The 23,454-nt window shown below is 48.6% G+C and overlaps 1 long non-coding RNA gene across 2 annotated transcripts; it reads left to right on the top strand.

Annotated features, from left to right (window-relative positions):
• The first annotated feature begins 137 nt into the window (after positions 1-137).
• Positions 138-19,969, top strand: LOC115350769. 2 transcript variants are annotated; one of them, XR_003926594.1, is made up of 5 exons: positions 138-262; positions 5,607-5,746; positions 8,990-9,137; positions 18,321-18,600; positions 18,764-19,969. It is a non-coding gene; the product is annotated as an uncharacterized LOC115350769 (long non-coding RNA). The 2 variants fall into 2 exon arrangements; XR_003926593.1 differs by having other exon boundaries at positions 5,545-5,746.
• Positions 19,970-23,454: the final 3,485 nt, after the last annotated feature.

Raw genomic sequence — 23,454 nt, 5'->3', positions numbered from 1 at the left:
TTTAGACCAAGGAAGAGCTGTAAATGAGTTTTAAATAAAGGCAGGCTAGGCTTAAATTAAAAGCCCTCATCATAAGCCGGCTTTTGGCTATTGATAGCTTCAGCAGCCCAGACACTGGTGGGTGGTGGCTGGGTGGACCCGCCACCGGTGGAACGGTGCCGGAGCCGGAGCCCAGGCAGAGCCGCCGCAGCCGTGGAGGGGAGATTTCGTCGCCCTTTGGCCACAAAGCCACCACTCCCCTGAGCCATCTGTATATAGAGACGTACGTACACGCTCGCACGTGTATTTTTTTTTTTTTTTTTTGCAGGGTGGGGTCTGACGCTTCCTCTACGGGTTTCACTGGGGCAGATGCACGCTTTGCAATGAGCAGGCAGGTTTTTGCCTCCCTTTTGAAGAAGGGAAAAAGAATCCCTGCCTGGTCTGCGCCCTGGGGGACCATACCTGAGGTGTCCCCCCGAGAGCCCCACTAATGCCCCTACCACCCCCCACAGCACCCCAGCATCACTTTACCAGGGCTGGGCTACTTTTCCCCTCCGGTGGGTGGGGGTTTCACTGTGCTTTTTGCTTGCCAGCCAGATCCACTGTTTGGCCGTCACTGCTTTCTTATTTCATATATATATTAATTAATTGTAAGTAGATATACACATATCATTCTATATATATTTATTATATATGTTTTGTTGTGTATAATTCTATCACACATACTTTTTTTTTTATGGGGGTGTTGTGCAGCTGGGGCTGCTGGTGCCCGCTCCTCTGGCCCCCCAAGTGTGTGCATCCCCCTGAGCCCCCTTGCCCACCGCAGGCTGTGGCACTGGGACACGTGTGGGCCCCCCGTGGGAGGTCGGGCACACCTGCCCAGAGAAGCCTTGTGTCACCCCCCTCGATCCCCAGTGCGTTCCCACTGTGTGACCCCCACGCGTCCCACCACCCGCGTCACGCCCTGGCCCCCGCGCCCTCCACGCATCCCACCAAACCCTCTGCGTGTCCCCTATGGTCCCCAACGCGTGTCCCGCTATGCCTCCACGCCTGTCCCCTGCGCCCACCCTGTGTGTCCCCCCCCAGTCCCCCCACCGCCCTGTCCCATGCCGTCCCTGGGGCAGCGGAGGCTGCCGACACCTCGGTACAAAGTCCTGCCAAACCCCGAGGTGGCACTTTGTGATTTTGGGAGAAGCGGCTCCTGCAGCAGCAAGGATGCCATCGGAGATGAAAGCAAAGATCCCCTTTCCTCTTGTGAAGCACGTTATCACCCTCTGATGAGCCCCGCTTATTTCAAGCCCATATGAGTATAGTCTTTCCTTTGGGGGAGAAATCCGGGACTTGAAACATGAGTGTTTTGGTGTAACTTGCCGCCTTGTGACACACCGACCGGTTCCCGAAATGAGACCGCAGGCGGCCCTCCGGCTCCTTCGGTCCAGGGCTGTCTCAGCTTTCAGGATGTAACACGTCCCCAGGAATTATTTTAAGCTGTAGGAAGGAAAACACATGGCAAACTGTCCAGCTGCTTGCAGTAGCCCTGCAACAAGACCTGTACGGTAAAAGTATGACTACATGGGGCAAAAGAGAGAGGGTGCCCCACGGCATGGCTGCATGGCCAGGTGACTCATGCCGTAACCAACACAGGTTGTTATTAACAACCAGAAAGCAATAAACCTATTGCTACACGTTTTTCAAGCCAACTCAAGCCAACTGACAAACAAACAACGTGATGGACCTTCCCAAGGTTGGTATTCTGATGTTTGCTTTGTGTATTGACATTTTGTACCCCATTGTTAAGGGCTGGGAAGAAACTCAGTCATCGACTGAGACTGTGCTATCTTTGTAGAAAGGCGTAGGAGCCTCATTTTCATATTATTTGCGTATCTTCTCATTTTACTGGGCACAGCGAGAGGAAGGCAGTGTGCGTGACGCTGTGTGGTGCGGAGACCTCCCACCCTAGATGCATACCGAGGTGACGCCGTGGCTGACGGAGAAGCCTTGGCTGTGTGGGTTTGACTGGTTTCACATCCAGCCCAGCGTCCGTCTCCAGCTGTGGCCAGATGTTTTGGGAGGAGGAAGGACAGGGTTTGTGGGGCTTCCCCTGCCAGCCTCTGAGATCTCTGTTCCCTTCCTGCAGGTTCCTAGTGCTTGACTTGCTTTCTTGACTGCTGCCGAGGGCTGAGCTCATGCTTTGGTGGATGCTAAACACAGGACCCGGCTCTTGACCAGCAGCGGTCTGTGCAGAGCCCGCGTGAATCTAGGACTCTCTTCCCCCCCCCCGCCCCGAAATATCTAGTTTTGCAGTTATATGTGTTAAATTTCACCTGCCCTTTGACCCCTCACCCTGTCTGCAATTCTCACAGCCTGTCCTTGTCCTCAGATAACTTATCAGCGGCAAACTCTCTCACCTCACTCCTCATCCCTTTTCCGGGCCGTTTACGAAGATACTGAGCAGCCGAGGTAGCTGCGCAGACCCCTGTGGAAGGTCACTGCTATCACGCTGCCGTCGTGAGAACTGGCTGTCTATTCCTGACCTCCGTTTCCTGTTTTTCAGCCCGTTATCTATAGATAGCAGGACCTGCTTTCTTACGCCCGAATGACTGCGTTTCCTGAGGAGCTGTCTCTGCAGCATCGCTTCATCCCGAGCAGCTCCCTGGGCTAACGGAGCCGTTGTACCCACAGGAACGGGTGCGCTCGCCTGAGCCTTGGGACGGCTCTACGTGAAATTGCAGGTCCAGAGCCACCCCACTCGGCTTTGAACACCTCACTCGGGTGTCTTTGGTAGAAGCCACGTGTGCTTTGGGTCCCCTCTGCGGTCAAGGGGAGAGAGGGACCCCCTCCAAGGGGCTGATCTCAGTTGCCCATCATCTAGAGCGGTTGCCCGTCATCTAGGGCAGTTGCCCGTCATCTAGGGCGGTTGTCCATCATCTAGGGCGGTTGCCCATCATCTAGGGCAGTTGCCCGTCATCTAGGGCAGTTGCCCGTCATCTAGGGCGGTTGTCCATCATCTAGGGCGGTTGCCCATCATCTAGAACAGTTGCCCATCATCTAGAACATTTGCCCATCATCTAGGGCAGTTGCCTGTCATCTAGGGCAGTTGCCCGTCGTCTAGAGCAGTTGCCCATCATCTAGGGCGGTTGCCCGTCATCTAGGGCGGTTGCCTGTCATCTAGGGCGGTTGCCCATCATCTAGGGCGGTTGTCCATCATCTAGGGCGGTTGCCCATCATCTAGAACAGTTGCCCATCATCTAGGGCAGTTGCCCATCATCTAGGGCGGTTGCCCGTCATCTAGAGCAGTTGCCCATCATCTAGGGCAGTTGCCCATCATCTAGGGCGGTTGCCCGTCATCTAGAGCAGTTGCCCATCATCTAGGGGTCCTGCAGCCCCCAAGCTGCTGACTCAGGGCTGAACAGCAAATAGCAGTAGTCCCTGCTCAGCAGAAGTCTAGAAGCGTGTGCGGCGTCTGCGGTGTATGCACACATGCCACTGGGACCAGTATGGTTTCTGAACAAGGCCAGGTGATTTTGCAGCTGGGACGGGGCTCAGAGCACATGCTTTTAGCACTACTGTTTTTCTCATGCGGTGGTGAGTCAAGCCCAAGACCTTTATTGACTCTGCTCTTACTGTGATGGGTTCCTCCTGGTTGCCATTAAATACGCAAGGCATATAACCAGCAACCGCATCGAGTTGCCCCTCGCTAGCAGCACTTGAGAAATCTATACAGTACCTATAATAGCATCGTGGTAGCACATACCGGACGGGCACGACTCGTTTCTCTTCACTTAGCTCCGGACGACAAAAATAACATGAAATGGCAACAATTCTCTTATTGTTTTATTTAATAATAATTTTCTTCTCCCTCCTCTCTCTGCCCCGCTGAGGGATGTTTTGGCAGTTTGCAAACATCCCCCTGTTCACATTCGCTGAGTGTTACTGCAGGCATTTCTTTCATGTGACAGCTTGAAAAAGGGATGTGAAAGCTTTCCTTCTTGTCTTCCTGGCCTTTCCCTCCATCATCTGACCCTCATGAATGCTCTCCAGCAAACAGTTTGCCTTTCTTACATGGTAAGATCTGGAAATAATTGCCTGCCACAGCACTTATTTCCATCAGTGAATAAGCTTGTGTAATCGCGCTGTGGTCTTTGCTCCACAGTTCATTTTCTTAACTCAGAAATGTGCTTTTATTTTTTTTTTTGCACCATTGCATATATTCTGTTTATCCCCACGATTCACTGTTGCCAATAAAGTGGGAAAATAAGGGATAATCACCACTTAAATACTTTCAAACCAATGCCATGTGTGGGGAAAAAAATTCCCAAACCAAGGCAAAAGTCCTAGCGTCCTCAAATGAATGTGCATCCAACGTGCCCTAGCCAAAGTACCCGCTTTTTCTGATGGATCATATAAAAACTCAACGTCCTGACAATCTGACAAGCCACCTTTTGATTCCTCGAATCCCCAACCACTAATCAAAGGTTGGCTCAGATCAGCGGCTCAGTTGTTATGGTTCTTGCTGATCATTTGTTTGTGTTTGGTATAGCAAGCTCTGGGAGCAGCGAATGTCATAATCTTGTGTCATTGTATAGCTCCAAGGAGATTACTGATAAATAACAATAATACACACACACACATAATGAATAGAGGCAGCAGCCGAACAGGAGAATAATTGGTGTCTTGGTGGAGCTTATTAACTTAAATTAGGCAGAAACAGGTTTTGGGGGTGGATGCCACCATTTTAATTTCCTGAAAAAAACAAAGGCCAATGTACATCTTTCAAAATACGTGCCCTGAGAAATGTACTTCATGTGACAGGGAAGGAGCCGCGGATACGTCTGCGCTTTTTTTTGATTGTCTCTAGTATTTGCCCCGGGACTGGCCACAGAGAACTAAACTGGCCCCGTTTGATCTGGACATCACGGTGACCCAGTCCCCATCAGAGCATCCCTTCCCTCCCCGAGCATCGCTCCTGTGCACTCATCTCCATGAAGTGACCCAAACCCAGCTGATCGGAACGTCCTCCCTAAATCCGAGTGATATTTCAGTGCCTTGGGATGGCTCCAGGGTCCCAGCTTGCACCACGGAGAGGTTGTTCCTACCTCTCCCCATTTTCAAAGCCAGAAGGTCTCTGCCCCGGGGTGAAGCTGCCCCACTTTCACACCTCCAAGCAGAGTTACCCCAAGTTTTCCTAAAAACAAAGGAGCTCTACAATACAACTGAGTGCCCAAACCATTTCTCTAGCTCCAGCATTAGCCAAAAGCCAACCTGTAATGGCTACTTGGTTGCCTATCCATGGTCTTTCTAGAAAGGAAATTATTCCAACAGAAAAAATCTGGGCAAGCTTTGGCCAGATTCGACTACACGTGCGAGCTGCTTTTTGCCATTGCACTTATGCAAAGCAGCAGTAAACCCAGGTTAAGTAGCTACTTGTTTAACAGATTTAACTGTATTTTACAGCTTGGGAGTGATCTAAAGCAGTAGGATAGCAAATCTATCCTGAATACACACATTTTTTTAGAGATAAAGGTGAAATCTTGGTTACAGTGAAATTTATGAGACTTTTCCTAGGATTTCGCATCCACTACCCTGGGAGTCCTCTCTGAGATTCATCATCAAGCCACCATTTTTAGGTTCATCTCTACAGGTGCCAGAATTCAGTTAATCACAGCTGAAGTTCATCGAGTTGACAACTGCCAAGGAGGAGGCACTGCAAGGCAGATTTTCATCTCTGTTGGTTGGCATGAATGTGAAGACAGAGGAGTTATTCTCGGTACGTACTGGTTTAATTAAAATTAGTCGGATCCTCAGTTAGTGGAAATTAGCAGAGAGGGAAATGTTAGGGAATTCCTTGCTGCTGAACTGTGGAGAAATGTATGCAGCAATAGGATTCCCAGGTCCCTTGGTTTATGAGGTGTGCCGCACGGGCTGGGTCCCCTCGGTGCAAATGTGGGATAATCAGTGCGGTCTGGAATTGCACTCCTGGGAGAACCAGTCCGTCATGATCCCGCGGCGTGGCTCGAGTCTTCTCCCATTCCAAGTTAATAATAAACACAACCCAGCTAAATGATATACATGACACGTTTATTACCATGTCCTTTAGAAGCAATTTCCTTTCTGCTCTGTTTTCTCGCAGACAGTGTAATTACCAAGTTAAAGAGAACAGAAGAAAAAAAAGAAAAAAGTTTCCAGATTTGATCTTTCCCAGATGAAATGGCAAAATTAATGAACCAGGGTATACTCTTCAGAGATGTAAGGAGATATACCTTAGGGTTAACAGCTGCGTTTCAGCAAGTCTTCAAGTGAAGGGACACAGTGAAATCAACTCCATATAGGTACAGCTTAGGAACAGGAGATTTTGAAACGATTATACCCAAGCTGTTGGTTTGTGCCTACATGGAAGGCAGGCATCGTGACATTCCCAGCTGTGCTTTGCAAAACAAACCCAGTCACCGTTCCTCACACAACAGATTGCTCGGTTCCGTACAGAAAAAAGACAAAACTAATTTGAGGCAAAACCCTAACGCTGTTGGAGCAAGTGACCATTGACTTTATGAGAGCTAGGATTTCCCTAGCATGCTGCCTTGTCTTGGGTTGCGCAGGGGGGAACGCCATGCGTTTCGTGTTGCACGTTCTTCCCGTCCGCTCTGTAGCCCCATCACCAGGGAACCTGTTTAACTGGGGACCAGAAAATAATCCCTCTATTGCAAATTGCTCACCAGCAGGTGCCCTAAACTGTCCTAATACTTGCATAAACCAGAAGGCTGAGAGGAGCGTGAGTGAGGGTGTGCAGGCTGAGAAGCGCTGGGGAAAAAAGGCTGTTGGATTTCTCTGCACCAACGTGCCCAGTGAGAAATAGTTTCCATGCATGCTTTCAACCTCTTCTGCTTGGAAAGAGAGGACGCAGCCCTCAGGCACGATCACTACAATGGGCTCTGTGTAAGATGCTGCTTATAAGCATTTGTCAAGCTGCAGTGAGCGCAGGGCGGTGTGGCAATGTGTCCTCATTCACCAGCGCTTCCCATGGGCGATGGATCGTGGTGGGAACTGGGCAGCCCGCTGCTTGATTCTGGCACAGGGAGGCAATCTAAGGTGCTTGTGTTTTAACCCCTGAAGTCCCAAATGATTTGGCTTCTGACATCCTCAGCGGGCCCCGCATCCATCTCTCTGCCCAGGGGCCGTCGCGAGCAGGAGCACTGTCCAGGTTGCAGGAGATGGGGGTTAAATCTTTCCCTGGGAAGTGCCCTCTGCTTCCCAGTTTGCCCGAGATTTGGAAACTTTCAGGGCGTCCTGCAAAACCTGCAGTTACGCATGAGTCTGCCCACCCCATGCTAGCTTTCATGAAGGGTCATTTAGCGGTAGAAAAACCAAGGAGGCAGAGACAGCAGAAAGGCGACGTGGATGGAGCGGTGATAGACAAAAACGCGTGCGCGGTGTTGCAAGGCGGACGAGCCCCCCCCTCGCTCACCCTTCTCCAGCATCGCCAGACCGAGGGCACCCCAAGGGCATCTCCAGACCAAGCACAGGGGGGACCCTTTGGAAGGGTCAGACCCCTCTTTCCTCCACGGGAGGGCTCGGTTTTTGGGGGCTGTCCAGTGGGACCGGTCCCAAAAGCCTCTCCCACCGGGGTGGGCATTTGGGAGCTCCCCGGGACCCCCCCACGGCTCCGAAAGCGCTGGTGTGTAACCCCTCGTGGCCAAACTAACCGGTCAATGGGTCTGGTGGCACAGCGCAATTTCTGCTTCTTGCCAGGCGGCTGTCGTGAGATTGGCTTGAATGGGGACGTTTACTACGGCCGAGGGGAGAGATGGGTACCCTCGGGTTTGCGATGCCGGGATATCCCCGCGCTGTGGGTCAAACATAAAGAATTAATTAAGTCTAATCCTTCCGAGGCAGAAATTAGGGGTCAGATTTCAGCTGGCGTAAATCAGCACGGCTCTGCTGGGGTCAACGGAACAAACCTAGCTCGTGCCAGCACAGGCTCTGGACTGGTGCCTGTCATTGTGCACAGTCACAAACACTGCTGAGTGCCATGAAATTAGAATGAAGGATTAATAAAATCATATTTTGCATTGTCCTCAGCACAGACAGGCCGTTTGGAATAGCGCAGCAGCCACGTACTGCCAGTGGCTCTGACCCACGTTGGTTTCAAAACTCACTGGTGTGTACGGAAATTAATACGGCTACATGGTGAAAAGTATTATTCTCTGCATTATTTGGTAATTTAGCCTTATGGCTAAACAATTCACTTCATTTAGCCTTATAGTTTTTATTTTAATTCACACACAGCACTTCCAACTACTTCATAAGCTGAGCCGTTCTCTAGACGATATTCCTGGGAATTCAGGAGCCGGTGCCCTGCAGGGGTTTGCTCATACGCTGCCGCTGATACCAGTCAGAGCCAGGTGTATCAGAGGGAACATCTCTTCAGTTCTTTATCTCCTCCTGCACTTCCTCCAGAATTCCTCCTTACTGACAATCGCTCCGAGATAATTATTCATTATAATTTATGATAACCATGGTCATTTGGCAAATTGAAGTCCACTCCTTTCCTTTTACAATATATATGATGCCAATCCAGTGAAAGAGTTAATATGCAGATTTTTTATTTTGAAACAGCCTCTTAGGACTATGTACTAGCCTAACATTCTGCCCCTTTTTCCCTAAATAAGAAAATATGTTTTTCTAAAATCTAGCTGTTTGCTACCTATGGTTTAGACTCCCTCCCCAAAATTGTAATTGAACTCACTTGATGTGATGTTGCTTAGGATATTAAAAGGTATTATTGCCTTAAAAACAGTAATAGTAGATTTGCTATTTAAACACATCACACTTGTGATTTGCAACAGAAGCAACTTTGTGGTCCAGTTGAACACTGGAGCCGAAAAAATAATCTGATTAAATTTTATTTCTTGGAGGTGTAATAGCCTTTATTCTTGCAATTACTCACCTATGTCTTCTCAGATTAGAGTTAATTACCAAAAAAGATAACCTGTTCTTGCTTTCACTGTTGCAGCTAGGGTGATACTGGATCAGTATGACATGGCGCATGTTCATGGCACTTCGAGAGACGTATTCTCAAGTGAAAATTGACAGAACGATTTCAGCAGACATAAAACCTTCTCCTGAATTTGCCCAAGGCCCGCAGATGCTGCTGCTGCACGGTAAGTCTTTGTGGTATTTTCTGTAAAGACAGATCAGCAGAATTGAGATTATGATGTTGGTTTAGAGATTACGAATGCATCAATCCTCAAATGCTCTAGTGCTTCGATTTGATGTCCATGGCACACCCAGGGTGGCTCGCTGTCCATTTCCTCGTAGAGAAAGAGCCTTGCTAGGCCAGCTGGATACCAGAATCCTTAATAGGCACACTTTGGATCTGCTAAAGGGTTGTCAAGCATCTGCAGGTCCCTGTTTGATTTCTTCTAAGCTGGAAAAGACTTCTCAAACTAAGGGGTTTCCAAACAGCTGTTGCTGGTTCTTGGCCTTGGTCGGGCTCACGTTTTGTCCCCTGTATTGCAGAGAGCATCTTCATAGCTCAGACTGGCAGAACTTGGGTTCTTGTGGAGCAATCTCACCTGTGGTACCTATATCAGACGTATCTCAAAGGCAGCTCTGATTTCTCCTGGAGCTCCTGTTCCATGTCTTGCTAGTTAAGATGGGTATTTGTTGTTTGGGCCACCGGGTCTGTATTGCATGAATTACCACGGCAGACGTGTGAGGCTGAAACATGAATTCCTGTGGTAGGATTAACGCCTGGACTTCAAGGGGGTATTCCCTTGATCTCAAGGGTCCCAATGTCTCTCTGAGGATCCAAGGACGGAGGAAGACAAAAAGGACTGTCTAAAGGGGAGTCAGAGCTGCTGGCTGCTCTGGTCTGTGCCTCTTCCCTCCCCTTTCTCTCTTCATCAGCTACTGAGGAAGCATGTAGGCATTACTCTTAGCCATTAACACCTTGTTCCTACTCCTCACAGCACCCTAACTCGGTGCTCTGCTTGCGTCCGTGCCCCTCTCTGCTTTTGCACATCCTTCCCCCCTGGTAATCGCAGGTTCAACTTAATTTCCTCGTTGCACCTGGAAAAACTTCCCTGTCGGGAGCAAGACGTGAGAAGGGTTTCACTCCCCGCTGCAGACCCCGGTTTAGCTGCGAGGTGAGCGGAGACAAAGCCAGATTTGCTCAGCCCTGGTACGACAGCGGGGCACTGGGCTGGGAGAGGAGGACGGGTGGCGGGCAGCCTGCGGTCCCCCTCTGCTGCGGGCTCGCTGTCTAACCTGGGGGTCGTTTCATCTCAGAGCTCTCTGCTTTGGCCTGGGAAAGGTGTCCAGCGGAGCATTTGCCCAGCTTTGTAAAAGCCTTCGCTATTACAGGTGGGCTGCGCTTTCCAAACGTTTCTAACTATTCTCGCACCATCGTGCTTGGCTTCCCTCCTGTCTTCATTTAAATCCCCCCTGAACACTCACTCCTTCCAAGAGGCCTATAAATGCTAACCTATGTCAAGATAATATCATTATCACTACCGTCAATGGAGTAACTCATCAAGCGCTGAAATAAATCACTTTCCCTGGGGATCACTGCCTAAAAGCCAAATGTAATCAGTAAAGCTTGGGTTTGACAAGGCTGTCACAGATAGAATTCATTTACTAATGAGTTGCAGCCTAAAGTCCACACTGGTAATGTGTCTGTGGTTTTAATGACACATTACAAAGACCTTCTTCTTAGCATTTGTTGCTTGTTAGATATGCTGTTTGTCAGATATGTCTTCCCACTTGATGGGAAAGTTTTTTTCTTCCTCTTCCCCCAGCTGAACAATAGGTCTCTGAGCATCGTGCTGCCAAATACTGTTTTCTAAAATCATTTTTTCTCCTTTGGAATAATGTACCTTTTCGGCCTAAATCAACATGCCAGCTGTACCATTGCCCATCCATGGAGGGATACTGCCTTTTGCAGAGGTTTTTATAAAATAGTTCCTCCTGACAACTGCTGAGAGAAAAATAAAGGTGCTATCCGTTCACCGTGATATCAGGAGAAAACTTGAATCATCGATAAGGATGGTTTCTAAGCAACCAAATGCAGCCTACAACCGTCATAACAGCACTTTGAAAGTAAATCACTTAGTCTGGTACATGCAAAGCCCCACTCTCCAATTAATGGTGAATTCATATCAGCTGCATTGTCTGGCAGACACACATTAACGGGGCTGAAGTGGTTCTAAAACAACACTTTAAGCAGTAGAACAAAACTCAAAGGCATTTGGATCTCCTAAAGGCTAATCATTTTAAAGAGGCTTTGCAGAAAATGTCCTGAAGGTTTTAATAGAAAATAACAATTCTTACCGTTTCTGCCCTATAGGATATTCTGGTGAATTATGTCTCCGTTCAAGGATGACTCCTAAAAGCCACAGAAAAGATTTTCATTGCGTAGGTTTTTGAATATTTTGCCTAACCTTCCCCATAGAAAAGTGACCTAAGTACCATCAAGTGTTGTGTTTATTACAGTGCAGCATCCTTAGAAAGAAAACTCACTCTTTGTAAGAGAATCATATACTGCGTCATTGTCTGCTCCACTGAAATGTAAACAAAGGTCAAAATAGGATCAAAAGTGATCTTTTTCAGCAGGTAATACGGAAAATCTGTAAAAAATGCTTTTCCCTGTCACAGTTCTCTGCCTAAATCCGTCGCTCCTCAGCTCCCTACCATGCATCTTCCTTTCTTGTCTGCTTCTCTTCTCCATCTTACTGCTGAGAGAGGGAGATGCTGCCTGAGGGTTGGTCCCCAAGGAGCTGGTCCCAGAGGAGGGTCCCGTCTGTGGCTGGTAGCCCTTCTCCTCTCCCCATGGGAAGGGATGAAGCCCCCAATTTCTCTTAGCTGGGGAACAAGCCAAGAGGACTCACATCTTCATCCTCCTGGTACGTTTTAGCAAGCAGGGAAGGACTTAGGGGACCCGATGGGCCACGAAAAGAGAGGTAATGTTTTAAAATGCAGAAGAGAGCAGCCGGCAGCCAGTTGTTGCTCCTCACGCTTTTTGTGAGGCGGGCAAGGGCTGCAGCGACCGGTCCTCAGGTGGCCCCATCATGGACATGTTGCTGGGAGCCGGTCGCTGCAGCCACGGAGCGCTGGGAAATGGGAGATTGGGGTTTCGGCTGGGGAAGAAGGTGTCCTTGGTGGTTAGGGACCAGCTGGGAGGGGTGGTGGGGAGCCCAGGGAAGCCTGCTCCTTCATTCGCTCATGCATGGCACTGAAAGGGTCACAAACCCTGCGGTCCGTGTGGGAACAAGGACCAGAACTTCAAAAAAGCGGATGTTTGCTGGGGGAAACACAGGCACTGCGGCCACCCAGGAGCCTGAGCAGCTTACAAAGAGCTTTTCATGCTGCAGTTTGGGTCCTTTAAAGTGGCATGCTAAGATCTCCCCATATTTTCTCTTGGCCTAGCTGTAAAATGGGGGTGGAAATACTACATCTGCCCTTGCTGTGTCTGATTTGCCTTGTTAGACAGTTTCTGGCACAGTGATAGTGCTGAACACCACTGAAATACAAGTAATACCAAATTACTTGCCAGACCACGCTAGAGGGGTTGTAGAATCTCAAGGATACAGCAAACAAGAGTGGAAATCTGGGTCTGGGAATTGAGGCAGGGAAAGACTGTGACCCTGTGAGTATTAGCCGCAGACTTCTCTATGCTAATGTACATTTGACAAATATTAAAAAAAATAGGGGATGGCATCACAGGGTCTGTCCATGTGTAAAACGCTCCTGGCAGGCTCGACGTATTGAGTTTTGGGAACATACCCTCCGTTTCTTCAGACGCACGCGAGAACTGGTCTCCCCTCCACCTGCTCTCGTGGAAGGACATTTGAGCAGAAGCCTTTCCACGGGGCACCCCGAGCCCACGGGGAGCAACCCCCGTGGTGATGATGAGTATGGGCCAGCGAGGCGGTGCGAGGCGGAGGACTCGGAGTGCCGGGCATGAAATGATGGGAGGGGAGGCAGGAAGAGAGGAGCCCCTTTCGCAGCGAGTATGATGCTGCCTGCAGCTGCATGACCTTTAGCACAAAGTCAGTCAGAGCACACAGGTTTGGGGACTTGATGAACAAGCCGGAGGTTTCAAAAGGAGAATTTTGGGTACCTGCAGGGACTCTCACCTAATCCCAAAGAGTTCTCCAGGATGACGAGAAAACTAAAACAAAGAAATGCAAGGATGTGGGGTTTTTTTGCCCCCAGATCTATGTATTTCTCATGCTGCCTGATTAAAGAGCACATTTTGGTTTAGAAACCAGGGTGAATCCTGTGAGCATTGAGGCTGCTTCAGGGCCTGAAAGGAAGGACTCCAAGGAATGTTCGTGCTTGTGTAGAGATTATTTCATGTCTTTTTTATTTCATGGAATACTTCACATGGGTATATGAAGAAAGTAAGCTACTTAATATTGCCGATGAGCAGCAGGGAGCAAAGGAGAAAGACAAGCCCATCCATATGCACCCCATGAATCCAAGGGCAATGAACTCTTCAGCTGAAACTGAAGAAGGAGCTTGTGAGTATGACTTGCCCATTGACAGAGCAGGGGACCGCCAAGCCTCTTCTGCGGCTAAACACGGGTCATAAAACCCTTCCTGGAGGTGGGTTTTGGTTCTGGGTGACCCTCTGCCCTGTGCGAGGAGGAGCTCTTGAGGTGAGAGTAGGTTGATGCACCAGGCAGTGTTGGATGCCCTGGACTCATGGCAGTGGAGGAGCTGTAGGAGAAACTGGGATGGGACACCCATCGCAGACCCTTCTCTGCCATCCCAGACCCGTCACAGCCATTCAAATCCGTGCAAAGTAGTGGGTTGGTATTATTGGGACCCACCTGCCTATGCCGTGTTAGCCGTGGAGGTGTTCTCATGGCTCAGAACCAAAACATTGAATAGCAACTGGGCTGTGGAGAGGGCATAAGGAATGGGAAGGTCTCTCTCCTACACCCCCATCGCAGTTATCCATATTATTAATTACCTGCAAGGAGGGAATTCAAAAGTGCAGATGTAAGAGATCTCTGGGGTCTCCACAGCTCTTGCAAAAGCAGAGTTAAAAAGCCCAGAACATCATTCTCAGGGCAGCTTCAGACATTTCTTTCCTTTTTAAAAAATTTCTATGTCAGCTTCTCAGCTGTACTTGCATATGGGGTACATATGGAGGAGAAAAAAAAAAAAAAAAAGCAATGACTGGCGCCAAACGGGGCCTGCTGCAGCTTTTAAGAGTCCTCTCCGCTTACTATTAAAATGCAGCTTTGCCCAGTGAAAACGCTGCTTTATTGCTGCAAAAATACTTCCCAAAGATGTGGCCCTCGGAGCACAGCAGGGAAACGTGCCCCGAAGCAGGCGGCTCCGGGGTGGCAGGACCAAGGGGCGGAGAGCAGCAGCCCGCTCAGGCTGTCCCAGAGACACCCAGCCCCGCTTGAACTGGGTGGTGGTGGGGGGGGTCAGCAGCCCGGCGAGCCGCTGGGTGGATGGGTTGGGGTCGTTACGGGAGAAAGCAGCGTGGTGTGCCCTGCTGGGGCTGCCCCAGGTGAGGACTCAGGGGATGGGACCGTGCCGAGCCCCTCATCTATCCACCACGTTTCGCTCCCCGCCGTGCCTCCCCGGGTGGGCAGCTCTCCTCCGTCTCGCCTGGACACGAGCGGGGACGTCTCTCCAGCTCCGACAAGCTGCCTTCACCTGGGACCTGGCCCTCTCCTCTTCACGTCCCTGCAGCCCTGGCCTCATTGCTGCGCTCCCCAGCCCGCGTGCATCAAAAGGCGATTGTACGCGCCTGTTTGCATCCCACCACCATACCCCGGTCCGGGGGGCCAGCTGGTCCTCCCGCTCTCCCGTATTTTCCCAGAGGGGGTCAGCCCCGGCAGGGGCTCCTCTCCCCATCAACCCTGGCAGGGGGAAGGAGGAGAAGCGGCGGCCGAGACCCGGAGGGTGACACGACCGGCGGGACCTGGGAAAACCCATCCCTTTTTCGACGCCCTGCGGCGTTGCCGCCATCCCCGGAGAAGTGGCTGGCAGCTCCTTTGAAGCCGCTTGTCCCCCCCAGCCCGGCATCTGCCTGCCAGCTGCCCTCCCCGCCGCGGCTGCCCGCAAAGGCGTCGTGGGTGGGAGGCGGAGAGGGAGCGATGCTGAGGCTCGGCGTTCGGCGGGGACGCCCGTTACGGGGTTGGAGGGTGGGTTTTTGGAGCGGTGGTTGTGAGCCGCGGCAGGGGCCCTTTGGGTTTTCCTCCCCTCTTCCGTAGCACCCGGTCGTCGCGGAGCAGCAGGCCAGAATCCACTTCTGATTGAGGCAAATTGCACCCCAGTGGGATGCCAAGGACTTGCACGGGCGTACGGAGGACGTTCGTCTTGGAGCTGCACGAGGACACCGCTGGTTATAGCATGAACCCGCATCAGGACAGCGCTGGTTACCGCATAAACCTAAATCACTGCTTCAGAGGCGCCCAAAAGCAGGGAACAAGGTACGGGCTTGCAGTGGGGTTTCTTAACCCTTTCTGCTGGTTCTTGCCAAATCCCCTAGGAAAGAGGGCTCGTTTTCAAGAGGTGTTCTCTTGCCTGCACTAACTGTGCCTGTTCTCATGAGGCGTACGCATCTCACCCACCTGACAGCATCCTCGGCAATCTGCGATGGCTGCATTCCCTCTTAAAACGCAACAGGAGGCTGCGAAATACTCGGTTATATCAAAGCTCTGTCTTTTGGCTGCACTGCATCTGCGATCAATATCCATTTTAAGGCTTCTTGCATGACACTGCAGTTTGCTTCACCAAACAGAATGCAGAATAAATGGAAATGGTGCACTGTTTTAGTTTTGGGTTTTTTTTATCCTTTTCTTGTCTTTTATGTAGTTTCAGCATGTATCTTTTTGCATTCCCTGTTTCAAAAATATACACCCGCACTTATGCAGTAGACAGCCTTTACTGCTGGTATCTGCTCACACTATCTCTCCATGCCCAAGTAAGACTTGTATTCATCTTTTCCTGTAGCAACTCACTGGTGAAGACCTGAACTTTTTAGCAGTTATAGTCAGCTAAGACAAATCTTTATGAAGTTATTTTTAAAATGGAAAGTGAAATTAGAAGTCAGATTTCACTGGGAAAGCACTAGTTGCAAAGCATTAAGAAGAAGTGGTGGGACTGGTAAAGAAATATGGAAAGAAAATAATGAGCTTCAGGAAAACTCTTTTTTTTTTTTTTTTTTTTTAGCCGGCATTGCTAAGTTTTCAGAATATTCTGCCCACACTCAAAGTTACCCTTCTGGGGAAAAGAAAAAGATCCCCTTTTTACAGAACAGTCTCTGGAAAACTGTGAGAAATCATATATGCTGTCACCCCGGTCACACTGAGATTTCTGTGGCAACCACAGGCAGAGACAGAGGTGAAAAATACTGGGTTGGAGTGGAAAGGAATGAGCAGCTGCTCTTGGGGTATAAGAAAATAACACAGGTGTTAAAGTGCCCTCCAGTGCCAACCCAAACAAAGGGTGGTCTGCTCTTAATTTTCCTTAGAGTTACAAGGGTGTAGTTTCCACCTACAATGAGATTTCTTTCCGTAAAATTTAGTTTAGGAATCAAGATTACTTTTTTAAGCTGAAAAATTAACAAGTCCAGGGATTTCTGGACTCATGTGCTTTGCCAAATGAGGTCGATTTTAATGGCATTAGCACCGAGTGGACAAATGGGACTAATTTGCAGTATAGTGGATTCCAGATATGTAAAAAAAGTGCCGGTGATAAAGATTTATGTAGACCCTGTTCATGCTGATGAAGTGCCTGGTCGTTGCTACTTACAGTTTAATACTAGTTCCCCTTGGATTTTTTTGTTTTGTTTTGTTTTCATCCTGTGGCCTTTTTGGGGGCAGGAAAAGAAGAAGAGAGCAAAAGGATTTAGAGAATGCGAGCGAGGTCAGGCTCCACATGCGCTAAAGAAACAACAAACCGTTTGCGATCACAGACATCGTTAAGTCGCGCTCAAAATGTCCAGGACTTTTGTCCCGACTGATATTATCAAGCAGATGTTTGGTTGGTTTATTAACCGCGGAGATAAAGCCGAGCTGGCGCGGTGAGGACCGTCGCTTGCCGACGCAGCCTGCCCGGGGCACTGTGCCAGCGGGAGATGCTCCAGACCTCAGCCGCCGTGCTTTCCCCCCCCAGCAAGATGCACGATGCATGCCAAGATGCTCGGGAAGGGATGGCTGAGACCCGGAGGGTGGTGGGAACGCCGTAATTCCCCTCCTTCCTGCTACATCCAAGGAAAAGGAGAGGAAAAGGTGTGGGGATTCCTAAGAGAAGGAGTGACTTCTGTTGCTGGACCCTTGGTGGGGTTTCCAGGCAGTCCCAGGAGAGAAACAGGTGGGAAGGGAACAGCCTCTCTTGTCTCCTTGACCCATCCACGCCTCTACGGGACTTGTGGGCTTTCCCTCTCCCGTGCAGCATCCCTCTGCAGGAGCAGGGCAGCTCCCAAATAGCCTTGGGCAGTGCTGAGGTCCTCGTAAAATCCACTGGTTTCAAAGGGAGTTTTGCATCAAAAATGTTTTTAAGCTCTTGTGACTTTGGAGGGTTTTTTTTGTATACTGAAATGGCAGCGCTCTGGGAAAGGTTTGGCGGGCCCTCAGCTCCTCTAAATACATTTCCATCAGCGGCCGATGCTGGGGAATGGCTATGGCTGGGCGTTGCTTCAAGCAGTGTTGTAGACCTGGTGGGAGAAAAACGCTTGTCTGGGCCATTCTGCCCCCCAGAAACTCTTGTCATGCACTGTTGGATGTGATACCGAGTTGTTTAGGGGGAATTTCTGTAGCTTCTGAAATATTCTGACCTTGAAGGTGGCCTTGTTCCTGCATCAATGACTAATAATCTTCAGGTTTCTTATCCGGCTGCTCTTTTTTTTTTTATGATAATTCTTGGGATCTGGTGTAAGGTGGCAATTCCAAATCGACAGCATTTCAGGCTTATCAAAATACACAGAAAAAACCAAACCCAAGAAATGTCAGGAGAATTGACAGGGCAAGTAAAGTTCTGTTACTCTATGTAATGTTCCATTTGAAATGCGGGTTTGCAGTTTCATATTGTAGCGTAAACAGCAGTTAGCTCGTGTGCCCTTCTGAAGGCTAATTCGGTCGTGTAACTTTGTCTTACATGCCTTGTGTTCAGCCTTTATAAAAAACCTGATGTGATCTTAATCATTTTCTGCCTCCTGCATTTCTTGCTTTGCTTCTCACTTATTTTTACACTTAGAGATTCTTGTCATTGCTTATTTGGGATGTTACATAAAAGACTTTAACAACTATAGCAGTTGTTTAAACATCAACCCCGGCAAAATGGATGTAACATTATCATTTATTTCTAATTAATAGGAGGTGATTTCCCTACTTCAGAGACCAGAAGATCCTTATGTAGCATCTGCTGAAATAAAGTCCCGGAGGAAAGAAGCTACCAAAGGAGGCAGGAACAAAAATGAAGACAGAAAGAGTGAGTGTCTTTTTCCATTTAACTGTAGGCACCTTCTACCACCGCATCTGCTCCATGGCTCCAACATTTGATGAGCTAAATTGATGAATCTGTACTGTTAGGCTTATTTAAATTTTTTGAGGCTACATGTCTAAGGTCTGCTGCTGGATTCATCCTATACCAGAGGTAAACATGCAGCTGACTAATTTCCCTAGTCTTTCAAAATTTGGCATCTCTAGAGAGTGGTTCGCATGTTAGGTGGGCCATATCTCCACCTTTTTTAAATAGACTAAGGCCAGTTTTGCAAAATGTTGTTCCCAAACCATCTGTCTTTTTATTGAAAATTCAGGCAATTCAGGAAATCTTGCCAAGGAAACGGACCTCCAAGTCACCATCCCAAAAGGAACCAGGTGGAGAAAATATTTCTGCCCTTTGCCTGGCAAGAAAGATTTGAAGACAGGTTAGAAAAGCATCTTTAAATCACATTGCAAAGGTGTTTTTTACCAATGAAGATGACGGTGAGTGCTCAGTGAGATTATCAGATGCCAACAGGTAATACATTTCCATCAGGATCAATAGGAGCTGGCAAGGCAACACTTTCAAGGAGTCTGCTGAGTAGAAGTGCCTTTTTCCAAGCTAGCCATTAAATGCTCAAGAATCTAAATCTGCCTGAAAATCCCATTCCTTAGGAGTTAAGTTGCTGTTCAAAATGGTATTTGGGACCCTAAATCATTGTTCAGAATGCCTGTTTGAAAAATGGTATTGTAGATCCTCGTAGAGGCTGCTTGTGACCACAATACGTTGGGGAGGGGTTGTGATAGCCAAGAGAATTTGATTATCAATTTGTCGAACATGTTCTTAGGCAGATCAAGCGCAAAGAGTAATTTTATTTAGCTTGAAGTATCTGGTAAACATAAAGAGAAAAAGGGCTCTGTAGTTGGACAGGTCTTATCTCGGTATCTTTATTTACATTTTCAAAGAACACTGACGCAATCGAGCTACCAAAAGAACTGCTTTCCATCAGCCTGGGAACAGAAACAAATTAGACTTTAATAGTGTTGTGTGAAAACTATGGCAAATGTTATGTAAAACTGTGCAAACAGAATGTTTGTGTTCTAGTTCCAGGTCATTTAGTGGGCAAAAAGAGAGACATTTTGTGTGAAATAGCCATGAAACGGTTTGCTATTATATAAGGATAGGAACTGCTAGATCAAACTAATGGTGACATGCCGAGAACCAGATGCTTCAAAGCAAAATGCAAGACATCCCAGTGTGGATAATTATGAAATAGTCTGACCATAGGGGAAATTTCTGCATAAATGACTTTAGTCCTAAAAGGCTACATGTTTATATTGCTTCTGAAAAGGTTTTAGTCTGATTTCCCACAGACACAGGGCTTATGCAACCAGTGTGCTGCCTGGCTGTGCAAATCTCTGACTCCCTCCCTCCCTGTCTGCTTTCCTGCCTCCAGCAACCTCTGAACACGTCCAATCCCTGCTACGCGGAGCAGAGGAGAGGAGGTCTCACAAATAGTTAAGTTCCTACAGGTTTCATGAATATAAGCTGCTCCCCAGTGAGGAGAGACAGGTAATCGTGCCAGCTCAGGGTGAGCTTACACCTCATTAGAAACCAGAGAAACCACATGGGAGAGCATCTTATAAGTGCTCCAACTGTGGGAAAAGCTTCAACCGTGGCTCTCCATCAACATGAGATGCAAATCCTAGGTAGCCACTGGCACTAATGGCACCATCTCTTTTTCCTATTGATTGTAACTTTGGATATCCTCAACAGCTAATATAAATGCTTAATTCTTTGTGACTGAACATGTTCTTAGCTTTAACAACATCTAGGGGCAATGAGTGCTAGTTGAATAACATGCAGATAGGACTTTTCCTTTTGGTACCAGAAATCTACAGATTTCCTTGTAGCTCTTCCCATAAAGCAGCTGGGTTTAATTAGTGCATGATGCTCTTTATGGGCCAGCAGGCTAATTTGTAAATTAATTAGAAGTAAGTTGAAGGCAGGCTCACATCTCTTGGGAAGACAAGAACTAATCGTTTCAAGGTATTGAAACCTTGCTTCTTTGCCACACCGGGCTGCTTCACCCTTCTCTGGAGCCCAAACCATTTCAAAAGACTTATATTATCCCTCTTCTCAGCCCAGGACAGGGCCACCCTGTGGCACCCCCCTTTTTCACACTGACCTGCCGCAGAGTCCTCAGGATGCAGATACTGAGCGTCTTCAAAGCTTGGCCACCTTCTCAAGGACCTGGGCCACAGTGAGCTGCCCCGTGCTGGTCCGTTCCCCTTGCACTGCCAAATGCCACATCTTGCACCGTTCCTTCATAACCTTCAGAGCAGCGTGAATTAAACGAAGCCTCTTTGGAGAAGATCCGTGGTCCTTACCACCGTGCTCACATTGGCCTGGATGGTGATTAGGTATTGAACAAAAGTTATAGTAGGAAGTTCTAAGGTGGAAAGGTGGGTCCCCTAAAGTAGGAGATGCGTACATGTGTTTCCCACAAAATTCAGCTGCTAGTATAACATTGCTAATGGGGAAATTTATTCATAGATATTTTGGCAACTTCTCAAGGTAGTCTCATTTCAATTGCAAATGCACATCTCTCTTTACTTTTCATTAACGTTTGTGCAAGAACAGTATTGTTCCTAGGAGCAGTATTGGGAAGGCACTTTGACACACCCACCTGTGGGTTGCTTGCTCCTAAAATAAAATAAGTAAAATAAAATCAATCTATATTTCATTTGGAAGCCCAGATGATTTATAAGATGAATCAACCTGTCAGGGACAGTCAGGGCTGGCAAACAATATGTCATGTCTCAGACGGCGGATTACACAGTTCGACTGCTTGACTGCAGACCTCAAATATGCAGGAAAACATAGCGCTGGAGTCTCTTTAGGCAAGACGTTAATTGAACAAGTTCAGAAATTCACACTGTATGCATTTCTCCCCACAATGGGCTGAGCCGTGTGTTCGTTCAGTTTTCTTGGGGATGTGGCTTGTATTCACAGGGAAGAAGAGGCGCGGGAAGGACCTGGAGGCCGGGTGGCATGGGAGAAGAGGAGCAGCAAGACCCTGCAGGTCCGAAGGGATGGGTACCCCGGTAACTCTGAAGAACTGATGGCTGGTCTTAGCGGTTTCTTTCTGAAAGGAGGCTCTGGAGAATTTTGCTTGGTTTTCTTAGTGAAGTTGCTGAGCGTTATGTGTTTTTGACAGGACCGCCTATTTTGATGTAACATCACGCTTCTCCAAGCCGTATCAGCATGTTATTTTCTATAATTTTTCTTTGGACCTTAGACATTTATGTCCATGCGTGCAATATACTTTACGTTCCAGTCTTCTCTTCCGCGTGTACCGCACCTCCTTCACCCTCGTTTCCACAATCCCACATAATCTACTAGAAAGGCAATTTTTCGGCATTTGAGGGGGTGTTAACAAGGATCAGATGCTGCCATCACTTATGAAAGAGCTAGGTTTCCTTTACCAGCTGTGGTATGCGCCGGTAAAGAAAATCCATCGGCGTGGACGTTACAGTGAAGTTTTTGTATTTAGCAGGTGAAAAGTCAATACTGAACCTGTAGCGAGATTTGCTCATGGAAAACCCCTGGAAGCTGTTTTTAGCAGCGGGGCATTAGTCACCCTTGGAAGGCTGCTAGCCGCTCGGCACTTCTGGCTCGCGCCGCGCCGTGCCGTGCCGCGTGCGAGGATCGCTTTGAAGGCTGCACGGTGTTAACAGCAGCTCCCGCTTTGCCTCAGGTGTTGAGTTTAAGCGCATGGTTCCCGGTTATTTTAGGAAAACATGAGCTCACGTTCCAGACAGCTTTCTCTCCAGCCAGAAGACATACATTGTGGTCCTTCCTTGCACTGGGGGGCCGGGAGGGGTAATGCCCTGCATCTGCGAGGAGCGTGCTGTGGGATTTCTGCCGAATCAGTTTGGGGACGTGGGGTGGCGGGGAGACGATGCAAGGGTGACCGAGGGCTGAGAAAGGGACGTTTTCTGTGTCAGATGGAGATCAGGCAAAGAGGAGACAGCGGAGCGGTGAGGTCAGGGAGCAAGGTCCGAGGAGTGGAATCTATTAGAGCATCAAAAGCGGTGGATGAAGTCATGCTGCACTAAGGCTAAAGCAACTCCCCCAAAAATTAAAAAAGGGAAAATACATGTGATGAAGGAAGAAGTGAGTTTGATGGACTGAAAAGCTGACTTGCCCACAGGGAACCCACCTCGGAAAATGACTTTCCTTGGGAAGAAGAAAGGCAGCTGCTGCCTGATGGACGATCACCCATCGCCTCCCATCTCCAGTTCCCCCCGATCTCCAGCACCGCTGGGCCGACCAGGGAGGGGACCCTCGCTCAGCACCCTGAGGGGGGTGCTGGATTTGGCTGGCTGGTGGAGGAGGAGAAGGAAAGCCCTGGAGAGGATGGTCCCATGCTGGCTGTGCTGGCACGGGGATGCGCTTTGGCAGGAGCTAGTGGAGGCTCAGCCTGGTCCCTTCTCTCAGACCAGCCAGCCCTTTCCTTCCTCTGTGTCCGAGACAGGGATTTGCAGAGAATAAAGTCTGGGGATACACAGCGTCGCTGCTTTATAAGGAAATGTCATGAAATAATACATACTTAACAGCTTCTAATGACTCCTTTATCATATGAGAGTCTAAGAGCATGTGGGCCTTGAATCGGATAAATGGAGCTGGGAATGCTTTTTCTGATAGAGAGTACACTTAAAGGCAGCTCTAGGGGCAACCAAGAGACTTTGGAAATTCAAGTCTAGATATGACCAAAATGAGCAAATATGAAGGTGTTAGAAAAGACGCAGCATTTCATTTAGACATCTTGTGTTGAAACACTGCGATGTTTTGCTTGGAGAATTTTCAGGGCCAGGCTACCCTTCATTCAAAATAGCTAGAAAATTAAAACATGAAAAGTAAAACAGAAAAAACCAGACTGAACAGAGAGTCCTGTTTGATACAAGGCTGTGGGGAGAGGAAAACCGGTTGTTTCAGCTGCTAAATTATTCCTTCAGTTTG

The sequence above is a fragment of the Aquila chrysaetos genome, chromosome 14 (genome assembly GCF_900496995.4).
Source record: "Aquila chrysaetos chrysaetos chromosome 14, bAquChr1.4, whole genome shotgun sequence".
NCBI classification, from domain to species: Eukaryota; Metazoa; Chordata; class Aves; order Accipitriformes; family Accipitridae; genus Aquila; species Aquila chrysaetos.
The sequence above is the reverse complement of the archived record's forward strand: the minus strand, read 5'-3'. Positions and strand labels throughout refer to the sequence as shown.